We start from the raw sequence: 12,721 nt of genomic DNA, 5'->3' as shown, positions 1-12,721 counted from the left end.
AGTCAAGTGAGTGCTTAGGAGGGAGGTCGGGATGGCATCATGGTCAGGGGAGGTGGAGGGAAGCTCGGGGCAGGGGAGGCCCAAGGTGTCCTTATTGGGTTTGGAGGAGCACTCCTACTCCTCCTGGCCCACTAGGGAAATAAAAATAAATTAAAAATTGATTAATTTCCTGGGCCTCTTCTGATCCCAAAGCCACTTGCCGCCAAGTATTACTGGCAGGTCAGCGAGTGCTGCGATTTTAGTCAGAATGCCGTTGGGGTCTTAATTGCCGTTATAGGATCCCAATTTTAATATACTCATGAGGACTCCGCCTGCCTGCGACCGGCACCTCGGCTGCCTCCAAAAAGTTAAAATGGCGGCAGGCGGGAGCACGTTGGGAATGCAGTGGTAAGTACTCTTTCACCACCCACCCGTTCCTAATCCTGTCAGGTGGGCAGGGTTAAAATCCAGGCTACTGTGATTCTGTGGAGTTCATCAAGCACAAAATAATAAGCCTGTGTTTCTACGGGGTCAGTCAGCCACCTAATATTGTGTGGGGTCAGTCAATCACTTGGCAATATGTCTTTGTGTTACTGTGGGGTTGTCAGTCACATAGCAATTGGTCTGTGTTACTTGAGGTCAGTCAAGTCGCATAGTAATGGAGGCTATGTTAGCGTGGGGGGGGGGTCAGTTAATCACTTTGTAAAAGGTATGCGTTACAGTGGGGGCCTCCCTCTCTGAAAGAGGTTCCCGATGGCGAGTCTTCCTGTTTAAACCAGGTTCTGATGGTCAGTCTCCCTTTAAAGGGGCCCCGATCGTGGGTCTCCCTCTTGAAAAGTTAATTAGAATTCTTTTCACCTGTTTCGTGTCTATGAGCTGTCTGACTCCCTCTCTTAAAGTGGACACTCAGTTGTAAATACCCTGCAGGTTCAGGTCCAGGAAGTTTCAGTTGCATAAACATACCTTGCACAGCGGTTAATAGTGACGATAATAATAATTATTATTACTTGCATTACATCCATCATACTTTCACCAAAGAACTCATTATAGGGGAACCAGAGAACTACAAAATGTTATAAGCATGCCCGCGTCAGCTGCAGGCATGAATAGGATCTTTGTTGCAGAGGTTTTTGTTTAACAAACTGGGATTTCTAACCCTGCAATTTAGGTCCTGTCTGAAACATAAACAACATATTTCACTAAAATAAAATGAGGCTCTAACACTCACAAAACCACTGGCCTAGCTCCCCTGATGGTTTAGTTAGTGAATGTGACATGTGGTGTGGTATTCAACCATACAGACCGGGTCCGATCCTTGGTTTTGTGATGAGTTAGTTGATCTCTGAGGTTAGCTGATCCTTTCTGGGGTAGCAGTTGGAGCTGCTACAATTGGCCACGGTGCTTTTGGGTTAGGGAATGGGAAGCAAAACATCAGCTCCTGATCACTATCCAGAGGTTGCCAACCCTCCAGGACTGTCTTGGAGTCTCCAGGAATTAAAGATGAATCTGCTCCGAGCAACCCAAGAAAAAAAAAAATCATAGGGTCATTAACAAAAAACGGTGTGTCTCGAGGATGGACATGTCGGGTGACCAATGGCGGGAGCATGGGGGCGGGGCAGTTGGAGGCAGGAGTTTGTGTGGTGAAACCTCCAGGAATACGTCCGAGAGTTGGCAACCCTACCCGTGACTCCTGCTCAGTTGAGGACAGGATCAGGCTCAGCTATGATGCCCTCCACAGTCAAACAGACTCTTGACACCTATTATCTGGGCTTACATGTGAAGAATGGGTCATTTGGGCGAGGTAGAACAGTGCTGTTGGTGTCCATGGAAACGTAGCCCACCGAATGTGAGCACCTCCAGGAGGCGAGGGAAGAAAATTGGAAACAAAGTAATTTTTTAAAAAACATAGAACTCTTCCAAATACCTACAACCAAGAATAACCACTCTAGCAAGCTTATCTGTTTATCTGTGAAATACAGTAAGGATCCGTGAAGCTGTTCTGGGGTTATTCCGCATCAGTCATTTAAATAGGGCCAGACATACAGACAGATAGCCAGGACCCGCGGTTTGTCCTCCCTTATATAAAGTAGCGAATAAAATCTACCACAGCATTTTGTGCTGTGTATTTACTAAATTGATTAAAATGAGGTCATGTTTGATTTACAATATCTTAACTTTTTGAAACTGCATAGACCCGTAATTTAAAAAAATATAGTTTGTACTTGTCAATCTCCCTGACGTCGCACATAGCAAGGAGCAAGTGAAGCTTTGGGTTTGATGCCAGGGGTCGATTAGACCGGGGTGCTCAGATGTAATTCAGTCCCTATTTTGAAGTCGTACATTCAGTCCTTATTTTTATATCTCCATTATTAAATTTCTACGTCCATATTTAAAATAAAAACTGCCTCTGTAAATTTGTCACGCTGTAATGATACCCGTTGCCAGTGCTGTAGCGCCTCCACTGGCAGGCGTGTGTAAGTACAGTGTGATAAGTTTACATAGCAAATATGGACATAGGAATCTAGAATGCGCAGACATAAGATTTTCAACATATTATAGATAGTAAAAGTTATTAGAGCAGAAATTATGCCTTTTCTATAAAGTCAGACTATATTTAGAAAGTCTCCCGCAGGCATGAATGTCATTCTCGCTTAGAGTTTGAATCCAAGTTCATGGCACTTTGTGGAGAATCTCCCTTCTTCCCAATCTGACCTCATTTCGGCTCTGTGCATCGTATAAAGCTCTTTATTAAATTTAGTAACGACCGTGAAGCCAATCGTGTTACAAACTCATGAAATCTCCTTCCGCTCTTTAATTTGGAACAATATTCAAAGAGTGGAAACCTTCTATCTCCTCAGGCAGGGACTCAGTCTCATGCTCAGGCTTCAGATGTGAAAAGGACAACATTTTAATGCATTATACCACCCGCTTCTCCAACAGAGAGTGAGAGGGGGTTACTTCATCCTTTATACTGGACCGTACTCAGACTCAAGTCCCAGAGGCGAAAGGGCAACGTCCAAGCACACTGTACCAGTCAGTCACCCATCAGGGAGAGGGACAGAGAGAGAGAGAGAGAGATAGAGGAGATTTTCATCCATTCTGTCTGGGTTAGATTCAAACCCAAGCCGTAGAGGTGAAAGGTGAGTGTTCTAATACATTGTGTCACCCCGTGCCTTTATTTTTACAGCTGAGAATTGGCTTGGGTCTCCTAATACAAAACAAATTTGTCTAAGACGAACCTTGGCATCCAGTGTATTCTTTGGTGGCTTTGTATTTATTTTCACAGTTTAGCGACAGCAGAAGGGAGGGGAGGTGTCTTTCCTCACTCTCAGACCTCCTTTATTACCTCTTTCAGCTTTAATCAAGTGTATTGAGTAAGAGAAAGGGGAATGTAAACGGAAGGCTATTCAGGTGAAAACCAGCATAAAACATTATAGAAGTCTCGAGCCTGAAGTTGCCTCATGTAATTATTTGCTGAACACTTATCTGGTTGATTGTCCTCCATTTCATGTGCTCGTTTATAACATACAATCACAATTTTTTAAATCTCTCCGACAAAAGCAGAAATATGCTCCCTCTTAGCAGGGGTCACTGCAGCTACAATTACTGTCAAAACACAATGCCTCTCACTGAATGAGAAAGATAGCAAGCACACCATAAATTCCAGGCAGGGCTCCAGCTCCCTTTATTGTCTGTACACTTTTATATTAATTTGTTTGAATAAAGTTTGTTAAAGTATAGTGTCAGATTAAGAAGAAGCACTAAGGAGATGTACCATTGACCTTTTAAACATCTGCAGAGCGACCTCCCTCTTACTACCGTGGTGCTGCACAGCTTTGGAGTTTTGAAGGGTCGGCAAAGGAACCAAAGCTCCTATTCACTGAAACTTTGTCAAGTTAACATGTTCCATGTGGACGCTCCCTGAATGTACTCCAGATACAGGCTCCCCCAAGTATACTCCACATCTGAATATATTCCACATATACTATTCCTGAATGTACTCCAGAAACAGGGTCACCAAATATACTCAACATTTAAATATACTCCACATACATGCTCCCTGAATGCACTCCAAATTCAGGCTCCCCAAATATACTCCACATCTAAATATACTCCACGTATACTATCACTGCATGTACTCCAGGTACAAGCTCCGCAGATATACTCCACATATAATCCCCTTGAATGCACTCCAGATACAGATTCCCAAATTACACTCTACATAGTCTCCCTGATAGTACTCCTGATACAAGCTTCCCAAATATACTCCACATGCTAGGAATTAATCCTGAACATATCCACATACAGGCAACAAACACTGTTGCCATGTGAACACATTCCATATACCAACATGTATGTGGCAGACATATCACCTGACCCAAATGTCTTCCCAGTGACCCGGCCCCATGCAGAAACCCCCACTGGCTCACCCCTTTCCGATGGGTAGATGGCTTTCCCTGGGAATAGGCCAAGGAATATTTCTACTATTTGAACACTCCGGTGGTGGTATAGATTGGACTCTACACAGCAGTTAAAAGAATTATTTTTGTCAGGAAAGCGATCAGTTTTCAGTTCTTTATATTTTTGCACCGGTGAAGAGTGAAGTCTGAAGAGACACTTTTACTTTTGAATTCATTTTTAAAATAGCTTCAGGTAAGTTGACACTATGAGGAAACTGATTTTACCTCAGCAAAACATGTAGTCACTTACGAAAGAGCTGGATCAGCTTCAAATGTATGTGTGTTAACTCAGCTGCCTGATACTGTCAGCTCTAAAACTCCTCCAAACCCAGGCCCTTATTCAAATCACCACATTCATTGTTTCATCAAAAATAATCACTTCAGAAATCAACAGGAAAAAAAAAGTCTTTTATTTTACAACGGTTTAGTTTTTTAAAGGGGTAATGTTGGAGCATTCCTCTTTAAAAGAAGCCCTGATGGTGAATTATCCTCATTAATAGGGGTCCTGATGCTGAACATCCCTCTTTAAAAGGAATTCTGATGAATGTTCTTCTTTAAAAGGGGCCGTGATGGTGAATTTTCCTCATTAAATGGGGTCCTGATGGCAACGTCCCTCTTTAAAAGGGACTCTCATGGTGCAAGTTTCTCATTAAAAAGAGCCCTGATGATGAAGGTTCCTGTTTAAAAGGGCCATAACGGTGAGTGTTCCTCATTAAAAGGGACCCTTATGGTGAGTGTTCCTCTTTAAAATCTGACATTGATGGTGAGCATCCCTCTCCAAAAAGGGGTTCTGATGTGAGAAAGCTCCCCCATTAAAGTGGTGACATTGGTTGTTTAACGGTGACATCATATAGGGCTGGCAGCATAGTTGTAGGACGTGCGATTGTGCCCAGAGTTCTCCACGGGCAGTTCTCTATCATGGCACAGTGTGTCGGAACCACAAAGCAGACAATAGGTTGAGGAAGCCACAGAAATATAAATCATTTACAAAGAACGGAAGGCTACGAGAGCAAAGTGGCTTTGTTTCTCAGGTCTAGTGATTTCCCTGAGAGGGCCTGCTATTCCAATTTCCTGGAGCCCTAATCCGAACCTTGGGTGGTGCTGCACAGCTGATGTAATCCTAGCTCTGGGCACAGGTGTGGACACTGGCAGAATCTGTAAATCCATTCACCGAGCCCTTTAATCTCCACGAAACCGCAATTCCCACTGGTAGTAGCACAAATCCTTCCTGAAAGGGTAGCACCACCTGTACGGGTTATGGGGGTTATGCTCACACGGCCCAATACCGGCCTTGGCTCGTTTGTTTTGCAGCAACAGGCACAGATGGCGTACGCTATGTCAGGGGGAGAGGGGAATGGAACAAAGGTATTCTGTACGAAACAGTTCGGAACACGAGAGGAAATAGGCACAGGAAGCTGCCGAGGGTCACTGTCTTTAATTGTCATTTACATCCCACACGTGCGCTGATGTAAGAGGATCCCAGTGACAATTAGTACAAAAATGAGAGGTTTGTTTGTGCAGGCAGCTCATGTTCACTGGGAACCGGACTGGGATTACCATCTCACTTAACATACGACCCAACACAGCCCCCTGAACAGGAACAGAGGAGACAAGATGATGGTTTCTCCCATCTGGATTGCCTTCAGAATCCAAGTCTTTCAGGTGAAAAGACTGTGCTTCAAGCACAGTGCTCCACAGAAATCTGTGTCAAATATAGAGAGAGAAGAAAGAGACCTTCATTCGCCTCTATGTGGTGGAATATGATCCCACTTTCCAGAGGTGAAACCAAATACTCGGTTCTAACCCCCCGTGCCACCCAGTTTCCCCATCAGAGAGAGGAGGCCTTTGTCCCTCACTCTGGCCTGAATTTGAACCCAGGTGCCAGGGGTGAAAGGGTAATATTCGAGTGCTCTCCACCACCCAGCAAGGCGCAAAAGCAATTTTTCTGGTTTACTCCCTCTGTGACATCCAACATTCGATCAAGTCCGGGTTCAAAATGACAGAACTAAATGCGAGCACAGGCAATAGGGCACGCTGAGCTTTCCAACACGCAATGCATCGGAATACATTTCCAAGCATAATGTACGGATAGGGAAAAGAAAAGTGCTGCAATTTAAAGGGGCACTGTCTTTGTGACAAAGTGCTCGGCAGATCCTTTTTTTAAAACCACTACACGACACAATGGAGTAAATTGTGTTAACACTGATCATCGCACTGCCTGCACAAAATAGGGGCAATTTTGACTTTGAGCGATAGTGTAAAACGGATGATGGTGAATCTGCAGTCGGTTTTACATCTTACTAACAACAATTTGCATTAATATAGCACCTTTAATGTAGTAAAACGTCCCAAGGCACGTCACAAAATTATCACACAAAATTTGACACCAAGCCATGAAACGAGATATTAGGACAGGTCACCAAAAGCTTGGTCAAAAAGGTAGCGTCTTAAAGGAGGAGAGAGAGGTAGAGAGGCTGAGGGAGCGAATTCCAGAGCTTAGGGCCTAGAAGACCTCTCCCGATTTTCATTTCCATTTTCCACATTTTTACATTATAGCCCAAAGTCAAAATTACCCCCAATGTCTCTACAGTGGAAATGATGCAATGTTAGTCTGGTTCGTTCTTTTCTCTGAACAAAATTAAAATTGGCTAAACGCTTAAAGACTGTGCCCCTTTAATAAGTTAAGAGGGCGGGGGGGGGGGGGGACAAAATCCGTTGTCAGGGTTAAATGATTCACAATATGCAAATGATGTGTGGTGTGTTGGATCTTCCATTTAAGGAGAGTCCATTTCGAAGCGGATCTTAAATTATCCTCCAGGTGAGATGCCTCACAAGAGGGCTTGAGTGGGGAAATAAACTGACACTGCTTATCACTTCCTGCTGATAAATAGCCTCACATCCATCTCATGGCCATTTCTGGAGATCATGTGCTCTTGCAAAGATATAAATGGGGCCAAGTTTTGGTGGTGGTGGGGGTGGGGTGTGGGTGAGGTGAGTAACGTCAGATAAAAAGGAACACATTTATTTTGACGATAATAGTGAGGCAGCCTTTCTGTGGAATTTTTTCTCCCACAGCAACCCTTGGTCTCCAGAAGACACCAGATGGTGTCATGATTCCAGCTGTTCACAGCTGTACAGGAAGTAAGAGCACAATCGCAGCATGGAGTGAACATGTTACAGAAGTAGAGGGTGCATGCTGACGATACCCTTGACATGTTATTTATCTAATGGGTAGTTCTAAATGAAAAATGCTCATATGACTTTCTGGGTCCCCAATGCAAATTCCCTCTGCAATACAGGTGGAGACAGAAACGAGAACAAAGGATACAATTGACAGCATAAAGTAGGTCAGGAAATAGGAATAAATGTGAGATGAACGTACAGTGAATTTAAATGATGCAGAATGTAGGGGGAAAACTCTTCTGGTCAATACAGGGATGAATCTGTGATCTGGTGCTTGCAGGGCCTGCATTTTGGGAAGTCCCCAGGAGAGGTAGATTGCAGGATTATCTCTTATATGTAGCGACACCATAAATGTGTTTGCGCAGGATTCCTGCGTTTGCTATTTCTAATGAAATTACACACACGTTAGTAGGGTGTTTATGATTTTACCAGCCATTGTGAACACAAGAAACATTCACAAGTACATTTCCTATATAACTTACATACAGCAACCAGAGCAATTCTTACCCCACAGTGATGTTATAATATCAAGTGACATCTTCTCAAAGCAATGAATAAATATTGCTCCTGGTGCTGTCACGGTTCTAGCTATTTTATATTGGTTAATTCTTCATTGGGAGCTGTGAGGTTGGCAAGGGAGTTTTTTTTTGTTCAGTAAAGATTTTTTTCCAGCACATGGATGGAAAGGAAATGGTTGTTGGAGTTTACATACATGGTACTTTCTGTTTTACACACGCACACACAGGTACACATACACAGGCACACACACGCATCCATGCATACATATATATACCTATATATATACATGCAGAATGGCTAATCTTAGCTAGTGCAGCTGTGGGGCTGGGGCAAAGGTGAAGAGCAAAGGGAAGCCTCTTCGAAGGTGAGAGAAAGTCAGCAAAGGACAGGAGTCAAGGTGTTCCCACTCAATCCGCCATTGCCCGGCTGCACAGGGAGCACCAGCAAGGCTCACGGGCAGGCTGCTGGGTCACACCCCTCAGTTGGAGGTAGATGCCTAGCATGGGAGCAAGGATCTAAAAGAGAGAAAAATATCCACAATAAATGGGAGAGACGGGAGCCAACAAAAAAAAATGAAAGGAAATAACAAGTTGAGTAAAATTGCTGATTGAGCAGAGTGCTGCCGTTCTCTCTCTTGCCCCAGGTTCTGCTGTTAATAGTCATTTGCTTAATGTAGTCACTTAAGGTCACTCAGTCATATAGAGGTCAATTCTTGCACAAGTCAGTAAGCATTAAACAGACATATAAATGGAGTCAACCGTACCAGGTCCCGTTTTATGTTTTATGGACTGGTGTTTGCCAGAAACTACAGTGAGAACACTCAAGAAAAAGAACGTCTTGGATTTATAAAGCGCCTTTCACGACCTCAAGACATCCTAAAGCGCTTTAAAGCCAATGAAGTATATTCACTGTTGTAATGTAGGAAACATGGCAGCCTATTTGCCCACAACAAAGTCCCGCAAACAGCAATGAGATAATGATTAGATCATCTGTTAGGGATAAATGCTGGCCAGGACACTGGAGAGAACTCTCATGCTTTTCTTCGAAATAGTGCCATGGGATTGAATCTGCCTCCACCACCCCCTAGGCCAGTGCATTCCAGATCCTAACCACTTGCTGAGAGCCAACAAGTGCACCTGAGAGGGCAGACGGGGCCTTGGTTTAATGTCTCCTCCGAAAGACGTCAACAACGACCATGCAACACTCCCTCAGTACTGCACTGGAGTGTCAGCCTAGATCAAGTCTCTGGAGGGGAACTTGAACCCACAACCTCCTGATTCAGAGGCGAGACTGCGACCCACTGAGCCGCAGCTGACAACTAAGTCCACTTAGGGCCTTATCCCCAACTCAGCCCTTCAGACAATCTGTTTCCACATTTAGTGGAGGAGGGGAGGGAAGCACATTCGTGTGATGCAGTGTTGCTGCAGTGCGAAGGTTTCTCGAATGGATTTTAATTCAGGAAGTCCCCAAATTTTACAGTCAAGTGCCACTCTTGAGTTGCCGTAGTTGGATCAGCGTGTACTCAATAATGGCTGCACTGAAATGTTTTGTCGGGTGGCACTGTGGCACCCATTTGAAGGGGTGAAAACATTCAGAGTGTGAGTAACCCCTACCCTTGCTAGTGGCCAAGTAAAGCAGTGCCTGCTTGGTTGCAGGTATACTTTTACATGAGGCTCTCCCCAAGGCTTATTAGGTAACTGCAAGGCTTGGTGTGGTGCTGATCCATGCAAATCAGAAGGCCCCGAGTATGATCTCAGGCCTGTGATGAGTGAACAGATTTCAGATGGGACACTACAATTGGCCTTGATGCCCCTAGTTAAGGGAGAAGCAAAAATTGGCCAATGCTCCTGATCACTATCCAGTATCTCCTCTTGAGAAAATACATGTTTGGATGTTAGCTGAGGACACAATCTGGGTTGGCTGTGATACCGCCTACAGTTGAACAACCTACCAATAACACTCACTCACTAGACTCACTTGAGCCTGGAGGGCTGCTACACCCATAGATCCTTAAGAACAAGAGTATGCCATTCGGCCCATCTTGTAAGCCATGCCAATTCTTTCTTTTTTATCTCAATTCCCTGCCTTTTCTCCATATCCTTACTTTCCTGGCATCTCTTGATATATATTAATGACTTGGACTTGGGTGTACAGGGCACAATTTCAAAATTTGCAGACGACACAAAACTTGGAAGGGTAGTAAACAGTGAGGAGGATAGTGATAGACTTCAAGAGGATATAGACAGGCTGGTGGCATGGGCCGACACGTGGCAGATGAAATTTAACGCAGAAAAATGCGAAATGATACATTTCGGTAGGAAGAACGAGGAGAGGCAATATAAACTAGAGGGCACAACTCTAAAAGGGGTACAGGAACAGAGACACCTGGGGGTATATGTGCATAAATTGTTGAAGGTGGCAGGGCAGGTTGAGAAAGTGGTCAAAAAAGCAAACGGGATCCTGGGCTTTATAAATAGAGGCATAGAGTACAAAAGTATGGAAGTCATGATGAACCTTTATAAAACATTGGTTCGGCCACAAATGGAGTATTGTTCTGGGCACTGCACTTCAGGAAAGATGTGAAGGCGTTAGAAAGGGTGCAGAAGAGATTTACTAGAATGATTCCAGGGATGAGGGACTTTAGTTACGTGGATAGACTGGAGAAGCTGGGGTTGTTCTCCTTGGAACAGAGACGGTTGCGAAGAGATTTGATCGAGGTATTCAAAATCATGAAGGGTCCAGACAGAGTAGATAGAGAGAAACTGTTCCCATTGGCAGAGGGGTCAAGGACCAGAGGTCATAGATTTAAGGTGATTGGCAAAAGAACCAAAGGTGACATGAGGAAAAACAATTTTACACAGCAAGTGGTTAGGGGGTGCACTGGCCTAGGGGGTGATGGAGGCAGATTCAATCATGGCCTTCAAAAGGGAACTGGATAAGTGCTTGAAAGGAAAAAATTTGCAGGGCTACGGGGAAAGGGCGGGGGAGTGGGACTAGCTGGATTGCTCTTGCATACAGCCAGCACGGACTTGATGGGCCGAATGACCTCCTTCCGTGCTGTAACCTTTCTATGATTCTTAAATCTTTTAAACATCTCAATTGACTTTGCATCTATAGTCGTCTGTGGCAGTGTGTTCCATATTCTCACAACCCTTTGTGCGTAGAGGTATTCCTGGGTTCACTTTGAAGTGACTTGGCTCAAATTCTCAGATTATGTCTTCTTGTTCTGTATTGCCCTACCAGAGGGAGGAGCCAAACCCTATCCATACCCCAGTGAGAGTCAGTGCCTTTGGTGAAGAGGGCAAAAGAATTGGGAGAAAAAAGTCCTTTACTTCCTCACTATGAGGTGGGAGTGTCCCTTTAAGAAGTCAGCCAGTTAAATAAACACTTGTTTTTTATAGCTCCCTGCGTTTTGTATTAAATCACTGTGAATCACCTTCTTTTTATGGCTTACAAAAGGAATTTTTACTGTTCATGGGTCAGCAGTTACACCAAATCGCATTGAATTTTACAGTCAAAATATATGGCACTGAGTTTCAACAGCCAACAGCATTAGGTAATTGGTGCAGGGCTGACCAGAGTGAGACCCACTGCTCACAGTGTATGTTAAGGTGATCACTTTACTTAAGCTCTCAGGCACAGATTTATTACACACTTACAGCTCCGTAAGAATTTGACCTCTAATAAGTTCGAGGTAAAAATGGGGAAGAGGGAGATGGAGAAGTCGGTGTTTATCAAAGTGTAACCTTCACTCAGTCAGGACTGAATCTTTTTTTTCTCTCTAAATACATTTACTATTGGGGGAAATATCGAGATGCAGGTTGTTACTTCTGGGGAAAGGACCATTTATTCATCATGTTCTTGCACCCACTGTTTTGTATCGAGACTTTCAGATTAGATCCAGAATAAAGTTACCACTGACCTGCCCCAATGTTAAACTTTCACTCTACCGAAACCAGTGTGCTTTGCTCCACTTCTCATGCCAGCCAGTCTAATGACCCGTGATAGGGAGACTGGCAATTTAATGTAAATTAGTACCAAATTATGGGAAGGTTTGGTGTTGTAGACAAGAGTTGTGCCCACCGGGGACTGTGTTGAAACTGGTATCATGCGAGTGCCTTCTAGACATGAGACAGGAAGCTTTCATCCCATGCGTCTGAGCTGGATTCAAACCCAGACTTCAGAGCTGCAACCATTCATACCATCCCAATCAGACATTCTTCACAGTTTTTACAAAAACAAAATGTTTCTTAATGAATGGGGTGAGTCCTTATGAAGAGCAGAAACTCAAAACAAGGACTGATCGGACCTGCTTGCAGTCTTGGGACTCGGGTTACAAAATGTTCAGGTGGGCTACCAGATTTTATGAGGCAAGTATTACAAGTTTCTGCCAGGGCCTTTGTATTTGGGGGTGGGGTGAGTATTTATGTTGCAGTTGTGTTGCCTTGGAAGCACTGATGTCTTCAATGAGTTGGGATAAAATGTTGTTCTCACGAAGCTTGCTGAGCACAACAGTCATCTACAACTCGCATTTATATAGCGCCTTTAACATAGTAGAACGTCCCAAGGCGCTTCACAGG

The 12,721-nt window shown here is 44.1% G+C and overlaps 1 protein-coding gene across 4 annotated transcripts in view; it reads right to left on the bottom strand.

Annotated features, from left to right (window-relative positions):
• Positions 1–12,721, bottom strand: part of sema3fb (sema domain, immunoglobulin domain (Ig), short basic domain, secreted, (semaphorin) 3Fb) — a 221,150-nt gene that overhangs the window by 79,147 nt on the left and 129,282 nt on the right. The gene's annotated exons all lie outside the window — the stretch shown is intronic.

The sequence above is a fragment of the Heptranchias perlo genome, chromosome 17 (assembly GCF_035084215.1).
Source record: "Heptranchias perlo isolate sHepPer1 chromosome 17, sHepPer1.hap1, whole genome shotgun sequence".
NCBI classification, from domain to species: Eukaryota; Metazoa; Chordata; class Chondrichthyes; order Hexanchiformes; family Hexanchidae; genus Heptranchias; species Heptranchias perlo.
Note: the sequence above shows the minus strand (reverse complement) of the source record. Positions and strands in the feature narration are given on the sequence as shown.